Here is a 7,689-nt window from a genome sequence, read left to right as displayed (position 1 = left end):
ACACACAGCAGTGGAGGGGAGGGCGGCCGGACACACAGCAGGGAGGGGAGGGTGACCGGACACACGGCAGGGAGGGGAGGGTGACCGGACACACGGCAGGGAGGGGAGGGTGACCGGACACACGGCAGGGAGGGAAGGTGGTAGGGGGTGGCCGGACACAGCGGGAGGAGGGGGGGTGGCCGGACACACAGCAGGGGAGAAGTGGGGGGTGGCCGGACACACAGCAGGGGCGGGGGGGGGGGGGTGGCCGGACACACAGCAGGGGAGGGGAGGGTGACCGGACACACAGCAGGGGAGGAGGGGGGGGTGGCCGGACACACAGCAGGGGCGGGCGGGGGGGGGCGGACACACAGCAGGGGCGGGCGGGCGGGGGGGGGGTGGCCGGACACACAGCAGGGGAGGGGAGGGGAGGGAGGCCGGACAAACAGCAGGGAGGGGGAGAGGAGGGGGGGAGGAGATGAAGGGGGAGGTGAAGGGGGAGGGGACACGGACACGGACACACACACACACAGGCTTCTCTGGACTGTGGTGGTGGGATCCTCCTGATGGTGCGGTTCAGCGTGTCTCCTGTGTGTGTGGATATAAAACCCCCTTCCCTCTGTGTCCTCCTCACACTGTGCAAGTGCAGCACAGAGACTCCCAGCCCAGGGACCGGTGCACAGTATATATCCCCGGGCAGCCGCCGCTGGCACATGCCAGGCCCTCCCCAATAGTGTCCAGCAGCAAGGAGCGGGCAGCAGCTGTGTGTGCGGTGTCCGGGCAGCGGCTGTGAGGACGGAGATGCTGCTGCTGGGTGTATGACGCCGCATCCCTCCTCCGCTGCTCTGACGGGTCGCTGGGTGACTCGCTGGCGATTCCACACTGACACCTCTGCCTGGCCGCACTCACACCGTACTAGCAGCAGGGCCGGGGAGCCGCTCATGCACTGCAGATACCTCTCATCACCCATTAGCCAGAGAGGTAGTCTGCACTCCTGTGCCAGCATTCCCCTCCCAGGTCAGCACACGCGGCGGCGGGGGCGGGGGGCAATATTACACCGCCGCACAGGGCGCCCGGTGTATAAATGAGCCACCCGCGCCGCTCACTTACTGCCCCTTTCCCCCCACCCCCCGGATACCTTATTGCTGGCCAAGCGTCAATTTAAGGAGGGGACCGGCAGAGTGTTCTGGCTGCGAGGAGGATCGCAGATCCGATGTCCGCTTCTGTGCAGATGTCAGCCATATTTGTACACCCATTTGAAGCTACTGTTTGTACACCCCCTGCTGGCGGCCACTGCGCAGCCGCAACAAATTGAAAAGCCCTATCTTTATAATGGGGCATATTTTACTTAATTAAAAAAAACCTATAACTTTCTCAAAAACCACAACCCCAAAAGGCACTACACTGGGACATACTCTATCTAATAAAACAAACCCCAAGTCTTAATTCGTCCTCTATCCTGAGTTATGCCTTCCCAAAAATCTCCTCATTCACTCTATAGGAAAACCATGTCAAAAAGCCACTGAGGGAGTGGCAGAAAAAAACTGACAGTTGGAACTTTAGGTTACTCCCAATTCCTCATTTTTTATTATTTTGCCCTGAAATTTGGCATGCAGCAGCAGGTGACGATTCTACGCTCCCATGCCAAATTTGAGCTCAGTACGTCCAATCAGTTTTGAGGTGTAGCCCCTCAAACACCATGCCCCCATCTCAGAAGTTCCCTATGGGAGAATTCCGTTTGTTCGATTCAGCCTTAATATAAGGGCACGACCGTGCCCTTATAATATATATATACACACACACACAACGAAGTCTGGTGCCACTAAAGGGTCTGCACAGTTAGTCCGACAGACAGTAGATCTTGTAGATCAACGTTTCCATTTCATGTCTAAATCGGCCTCAGTTTCACATCCTGATGACGATTTAGTCATTAAATCAAAACGTTGATTTACAAGATCCACTGTCTGTTGTACTAACTGCAGAGACCCTTGAGTGGCACCCGAGTTCGTAGTGTATTTGTGAGGTATCTTACCTGGGTGAGCACCTGGCCGGTACGGACTTTAGTGGGAGTAACGGTGGATGTACATTGTGTGTGTGTGTGTGTGTGTATGTGTGTGTCAGTGCCGTAACTAGGCATTTTAGCGCTGTGTGCAAGAAACGATAGTGGCGCCCCCCCCAATGTAAGATAGGGGCAGTGCACGCCTAAGGTGCGCAAAAAATTTATAGGGGCGTGGCTTAAAGGGGAAGGGTGCGTGGTACAAAATAATAGCAATTCATACTACGGTGCACAGTAATCTACATTATTCAAATTTCGCTGCACAGTAGCGCCCCTTTTATACATTACAATAGACAGCGTCCCCCTTTTTACACATTACAGCAGCCAGTCCCCCTTTTTACACATTGCGGCAGCCAGTCCCCCTTTTTACACATTGCGGCAGCCAGGCCCCCTTTTTACACATTGCGGCATCCAGGCCCCCTTTTTACACATTGCGGCAGCCAGTCCCCATTTTTACACATTGCGGCAGACGGGACCCCTTTTTACACATTGCGGCAGACGGTGACCAAGAGAGAGAGAGAGAGAGAGAGAGAATATACTTACTTTCTCCCCGCTGACAGGCTCCTCGTGCAGCTTCCTCTCGGTGCAGGCTGTGTGAGATGAGAAGGAGGAGGAAAGAGGGGGAGCAGGGAGCCGCAGCAGCGCTATTTGATTGGTAGTAAGCGCCGCTGCAGCATCCCTCTCTCCTCCTGTATTGGTTGCCTGGCGCTGCTGTGGATGCTGGGAAACCGCATCCCAGCATCCTTAGCAGCGCCGGGCAGCCAATACAGGAGGAGAGGGGGATGCTGCAGCGGCGCTTACTACCAATCAAATAGCGCTGCTGCGGCTCACTGCTCCCCCTCCTTCCTCCTCCTTCTCTCCGCTGCCCGGCGCTGGTCCTCTTCTCCCTACACAGCGGGGCGCACGGCGCAGACTTCGGCGGCATGTAATGAGTCAATTTGACTCATTACATGCCGCTGGCCGTTGCGCCCTCAGGGCAACTGCGCTGTGTGCCAAGCCCCCTTGGCACACACGTAGTTACGGCCCTGGTGTGTGTGTATATATATATATATATATATATATATATATATATGTGGGATGCGGTCAAGATACCGCCGACGGAATCCCAACTGCCACAATCCCAACATATTCTCCCTCCGTGGGTGTCCACGACACCCATAGAGGGAGAATATAATAGTGTGCCGAGCGTAGCGAGGCACCGTGCCCGCAGTGTGGCGAGCGAAGCTAGCCCGCAAGGGGCTGCGTTCCGCTCGCCACCCCTGTCGTCATTGTGTTGTTGGGATTCCGGCGTCGGTAAGTCATCAGCGGCATTGTAATGAGTCACTACAAGCCGCCTGTGTGCGTGTGCTGCCGCCGGAGAGGAGCAGCTCCGGGGGCAGGGGAGGAGTAGGGGGACTCTGGAGCTGCAGCAGCGCAGTGTAATTGTTGGTGGCGCTGCTGCAGTTGTCCCTCTCCTTCTGCATTGTCTGGACGCCGCCGCTGTGAATGCTGGGATGCGCCTCCCTCATCCCAGCATTCACAGCGGCGGCGGCCAGCCAATGCGGAAGGAGAGGGACAGCTGCATGTGACGCTGCCACCAATTACATAGCGCTGCTATTTGTCTGTCTATCTATCTATCTATCTTTCTATCTATCTATCTATCTATCTATCTCTCTCTCCTGTTTACCTAATGTATGAAAGGTGGACTGGCTGCCGTAATGTGGAAAAAGGGAAATCCTGTGTGCCAGAATGTGTGAAAAGGGGGACTGGCTGCCGTAATGTGCTTAAACAGGGATTGTCTTCCGTAATGTGTAAAAGGGGGGACTCTAGGGGTCATTACAAGTTGTTCGATCGCTAGGAAATTTTTGCAGCGCTGTGATCATGTTAAAACTTGGCCAAACTGTGCATGCATATGCACTGCAATGCGCAGGCGCGTCCTACGGGTACAAAGAGGATCGGTGCTGGCCGATAGATTTTACGAAGAATCCATTCGCACAGTCGATCGCAAGGTGATTGCCAGGAAGAGGGTGTTTATGGTTGGCAACTGTCCGTTTTCTGGGAGTGTTTGCAAAAACGCAGGCGTGTCCAAGCGTTTGCAAGGCGGGTGTCTGACGTCAATTCCACGACCAAAAAGACTAAAGTGATCGCAGTGGCTGAGTAAGTCCAGAGCTACTCAGAAACTGCAAAAACTGTTTTGGGGCCACTCAGCTGCAAAGGCGTTCCCACACTTGCCAAGTGAAAATACACTCCCCCATAGGCGGCGACTCTATGATCGCAGCGCACCCAAAAGTTGCTAGTGAGCGATCAAATCCGAATGACCCCCCTCTGTCTGCCGTAATGTGTAAAAAGGGGAATCTATCAGCCGTACTGTGTAAAAGGGGCTCTACCTGGTGTAGTGGCGCTACTGTGCGGTGTAATTTAAATAATAGAGACTACTGTGCACCGTAGTATGAATTGGGATTCTTTTGTGGCCACACACCTTCCCCATGAAGCCATGACCCTATATTTTTTGGAACGGCTGCGGCGCACACTGCCCTTATATTACATAAGTGTGGGGGCCGCTGATGCTGTTTTTTGCACACAGCGCTAAAATGTCTAGTTACGGCACTGGTGCACAGTTGCTTGACACAGAAAACTACAACAAAAAAGTATTCCCAGTTTGGCCCAATAGAAAGTTGATTAGAAAAATGTACTGAGTCCGAAAAGAACACAAACACACACATATACATAGATATATAGACATATATATATATAAATGACACAACTGTATTATAAATCGAAACAATAAATCAAATACTAACCAAACAGTTCTTTATCATTCTCAGCAAGCTCATTGAAATCAGCTTTCAAATCACAGCAAAGCTCGTGCCAAGCCTTTCTGGTGGCATTTCTGTCTTTATAAACTTCAAGAGTTTTATCCCACAAAACTGGTCTGATTTCTACCAAGGAAATCAGTCTCTCAGTGTCAATATCTAGCTCTGCCATTTTCTCCAAACTACGCCTGCAGTGAGTGCACTGATGTGGGCGGGTTGTAGTGTTTTTATCAATAAACCATGTGATGTATGGGTGAGGAAACACATTGTTCCCGGCGAATAGCTGTTGTGTGTGTAAGCACTCATTGACAGTGCTTATACACTGAATCAGACAGACGGCAGGAGCACGGGCCGGCAGCCGGACTATTCAGTGGTGAGTCCCGGCTGTTACCCGGCAGCTGGGCCGGCACCGTGCCGTGTGTAAGGACACATTGCGCTGCATGTGTCTTTACATCACGGCAGCAGTTAAAAGCCGGCCGTGTGTTTGCCGGGCGGCGACAGCCGTCTCGTGTGTTTTAGCACTTACAGAGCAGCTCTGGAGCTGTTACAGTGCCCAGCTGCTGCAAGAAATAAGCTTGAATGCTTAAGGGGCTGGGGCATAGCCAACATGAGCCCTACACCGAAGGAGGGTGGAGGTGTTTAATGCGAACTAGGGGTCATCCAAGCGCCGCAAAAGGCCGCCATGCCCTGCACGCCCCTTTTCTCTTTTCATATGCAGACGAGGGTTGAAGCCAACTTTGACCCACTGCTTGGATGACATCACCATATGCAAATCCATCTGCTGCAGGCCTTCCCCCAGGAATGCTTGCACTAGTTGTTGCATTTGGTTTGTTGTTTGGGGGTGCTTCAGTATTAGGCAGCCTTCTGCCCTCCCATGTTCATCTGAAAATATGTGTTCTCCCTGCAGTTGTTGTCCCCAGATGAGAGTTCCCTTGTGCTGCCTCAGTTGAATCTCCTTTACTTGACAGAGATGTGCCTGAGCAGCGGCCCTCCCCAGCCCTATCCCAAATCATACTTATTTTGCATAGGAGATACCATGGTCATGAAGGTTGTTCTCCCAGGGTGAGGTTCATTCATTGCATTCTGGGTATGCTGACCCCTGTGATTTCCCCAAATGTGGGAAACTCGACTGCATTATTTGTGGTAGTGGGGGACTGTGTTTGTGCTTTCCTCTAGTCAGCTCTGGTAAAAGTCAGATTTCTTTGTCTCAGATCTTCCTCTAGCCTTGTTCTTCTTTCGAGAGTTCCCTTGTGCTGCCTCAGTTGGATCTCCTTCACTTGACAGGGGGGTGCCCGAGCAGCGACCCTCCCCAGCTCTAGCCCAACTCCTACTTACCTGCCAGGTGAGATACTATGATCATGTAGGTGCTTCTCCCAGGGCAAGGCTCACCCATTGCACTCTGGGTGTATTGCTCCTGCGATTTCCCCAAATGTGGGAAACTTGACTGCATAATTTGTGTTTCCCCTGGTCGGCTCTCGTATAATTCAGATCTCTTTGTCTCAGGTCTCTCTCCAGCCTAGATTGCTGTCTTTTTCCACTTCTCTTTTCTTGAGCCGCTCCCTTCTATGCCCTTGCGCACTATCCTGACTTCTCCCGTCTGCTTACTTTGTGCCTTCCAACGCACAATGCGAACTACAGGTAGTGCTGCAGGGCCCACACCCTTTTACTTGCCTTACAGAGCAGCTCTGGAGCTGTTACAGTGCCCAGTTGCTGCAAGAAATCAGCTTGAATGCTTAAGGGGCTGGGGCATAGCCAACATGAGCCCCACACCGAAGGAGGGTGGAGGTGTTTAATGCGAACTAGTGGTCATCCAAGCGCCGCAAAAGGCCGCCATGCCCTGCACGCCCCTTTTCTCTTTTCATATGCAGACGAGGGTTGAAGCCAACTTTTACCCACTGCTTGGATGACATCACCATATGCAAATCCATCTGCTGCAGGCCTTCCCGCAGGAATGCTTGCACTAGTTGTTGCTTTTGGTTTGTTGTTTGGGGGTGCTTGAGTATTAGGCAGCCTTCTGCCCTCCCATGTTCATCTGAAAATATGTGTTCTCCCTGCAGTTGTTGTCCCCAGATGAGAGTTCCCTTGTGCTGCCTCAGTTGAATCTCCTTTACTTGACAGAGTTGTGCCTGAGCAGCGGCCCTCCCCAGCCCTATCCCAAATCATACTTATTTTGCATAGGAGATACCATGGTCATGAAGATTGTTCTCCCAGGGTGAGGTTCATTCATTGCATTCTGGGTATGCTGACCCCTGTGATTTCCCCAAATGTGGGAAACTCGACTGCATTATTTGTGGTAGTGGGGGACTGTGTTTGTGTTTTCCTCTGGTCAGCTCTGATAAAAGTCAGATTTCTTTGTCTCATTTCTTCCTCTAGCCTTATTCTTCTTTCGAGAGTTCCCTTGTGCTGCCTCAGTTGGATCTCCTTCACTTGACAGGGGAGTGCTTGAGCAGCGACCCTCCCCAGCTCTAGCCCAACTCCTACTTACCTTCCAGGTGAGATACTATGATCATGAAGGTGCTTCTCCCAGGGCAAGGCTCACCCATTGCACTCTGGGTGTGCTGCCCCTGTGATTTCCCAAATGTGGGAAACTTGACTGCATAATTTGTATTTCCACTGGTCGGCTTTCATATAATTCAGATCTCTTTGTCTCAGGTCTCTCTCCAGCCTAGTTTGCTGTCTATTTCCACTTCTTTTTTTTTGAGCCACTCCCTTCTATACCCTTGTGCACTATCCTGACTTCTCCTCCTGTCTGCTTACTTTGTGCCTTCCAATGCACAATGCAAACTACAGGCAGTGCTGCAGGTCCCACACCCTTTTACTTGCCTTACAGAGCAGCTCTGGAGCTGTTACAGTGCCAAGCTG

The 7,689-nt window shown here is 52.3% G+C and overlaps 4 non-coding genes across 4 annotated transcripts; all 4 read left to right on the top strand.

Moving 5' to 3' along the window:
• Positions 1 to 5,838: 5,838 nt before the first annotated feature.
• On the top strand, positions 5,839 to 6,002 carry LOC135002488 (U1 spliceosomal RNA). Its single transcript, XR_010203680.1, has one exon. It is a non-coding gene; the product is annotated as a U1 spliceosomal RNA (small nuclear RNA).
• A 152-nt stretch (positions 6,003 to 6,154) lies between these two features.
• On the top strand, positions 6,155 to 6,317 carry LOC135002762 (U1 spliceosomal RNA). The gene has a single exon (XR_010203938.1). It is a non-coding gene; the product is annotated as a U1 spliceosomal RNA (small nuclear RNA).
• Positions 6,318 to 6,988: 671 nt separating this feature from the next.
• On the top strand, positions 6,989 to 7,152 carry LOC135002753 (U1 spliceosomal RNA). Its single transcript, XR_010203930.1, has one exon. It is a non-coding gene; the product is annotated as a U1 spliceosomal RNA (small nuclear RNA).
• A 152-nt stretch (positions 7,153 to 7,304) lies between these two features.
• Positions 7,305 to 7,466, top strand: LOC135002804 (U1 spliceosomal RNA). The gene has a single exon (XR_010203975.1). It is a non-coding gene; the product is annotated as a U1 spliceosomal RNA (small nuclear RNA).
• Positions 7,467 to 7,689: the final 223 nt, after the last annotated feature.

This window comes from Pseudophryne corroboree, unplaced genomic scaffold (genome assembly GCF_028390025.1).
Source record: "Pseudophryne corroboree isolate aPseCor3 unplaced genomic scaffold, aPseCor3.hap2 scaffold_179, whole genome shotgun sequence".
Lineage (NCBI taxonomy): Eukaryota > Metazoa > Chordata > Amphibia > Anura > Myobatrachidae > Pseudophryne > Pseudophryne corroboree.
Note: the sequence above shows the minus strand (reverse complement) of the source record. Positions and strands in the feature narration are given on the sequence as shown.